We start from the raw sequence: 1,404 nt of genomic DNA, 5'->3' as shown, positions 1-1,404 counted from the left end.
ACTTTGCCAAATTGTCACTCTTACATGAAAGGATATTGGTTAGGATATTCAAAAACAGCCCAAGAACTACTAATTTGCCAACAGAGAATACAGATAAACCAAATACCTTCTGGATGCTTCAACAGAACACTGATCCCAAAAACATATTAAAACTGGTTTTGATAAAGCAAGCTAACATTAAGCTTCTGAAATGGCATTCCCAAAGACCTGACCAAAATCCTTTACGGTATGTTTAAACCTGGGTCTGTGCCAGAAACCAGCTAATTTCAATGAACTCTACTAGGTCTGCCAAAGAACAGTAGTCCAACATCCAGCCACATTTATGCCATAAAAGTTTTGATATTGGTGGTTACCAATAATCTTCTGGCGTCATCAAGATGCAATCTCATAACTTGCAATTTACTTTAATAGCTCAAAGAAATCAATAAAAGTCCAAATGACCATGTCACTCATGCCCATGATTAGTCCATGTAAATGTCTGACTACAAATGTATAGCTTCTTCTTCCTTTGTTGGTTTATAGGGATATTTCCTGCATCACTCGCTGCCACAACGTTTGGATAATGACTTTTTGATGATGTGGTAGGTACGGTTTCCCCTCATTCCATGAATACACAGCTTATGTGTTGCATAGCTGATCCTTTTTGTACTCCTTAAAAGTCATTGGAATTTTGTCATGGTCTGGTTGAGTGCCTGTATTTTTCCATAGAGTCGGTGGTTCCACCTCTGGGAGGAGCCACCGCATTCCTGCGTGCTGTCCACACCAAGTAGTTGGCGTATAAGTGCAGCGTTCTCAATGACTGTTCCCCAGATCTTCAGCTAACCTGTTTAGTGTAGGCCGTCATAGCTCTTGCTAGATTAATCATAGTGTATTATTGCTACTCACCTGGTGCTCTCTTTGTTCTCAGTTACCCACCTGAGCATCATGCTCCAACAGTAATCACCTTCATTAGGATGCTGGACCCCTCGACAGCTACTCAGCCACAGCTCTTGTTCACTCTACTCACCTGCCTGCCTCCCTGCCTCAATATTTGGATACCTTGGATCACCACTGCTTGGATTCACCTCCGCTCACCCTGACCACCTACCCCTCCACCCCATTATTCCACCTGCAGCAATGACCCTGAATCTACCCGTCCTGTCTGTCTACCCCTTTGCCTCCACGTCACAAAGTTTTTTAGTTTCACTGCTTCATAGTATTTAGTTATGCTTCACGTTACTTCATAGTTCTTGGTTATATTCTAGTTCAAGATTGTGGGGCGATCGTGGCTCAAGAGTTGGGAGTTCGCCTTGTAATCGGAAGGTTGCCGTTTCGAGCCCCGGCTTGGACAGTCTCGGTCGTTGTGTCCTTGGGCAAGACACTTCACCCGTTGCCTACTGGTGGTGGTCAGAGGGCCCGGTGGCG

This window comes from Pundamilia nyererei, unplaced genomic scaffold (assembly GCF_000239375.1).
Source record: "Pundamilia nyererei isolate P.nyererei 1_Seehausen unplaced genomic scaffold, PunNye1.0 scaffold00191, whole genome shotgun sequence".
Lineage (NCBI taxonomy): Eukaryota > Metazoa > Chordata > Actinopteri > Cichliformes > Cichlidae > Pundamilia > Pundamilia nyererei.
This window is presented reverse-complemented; position numbering follows the sequence as displayed.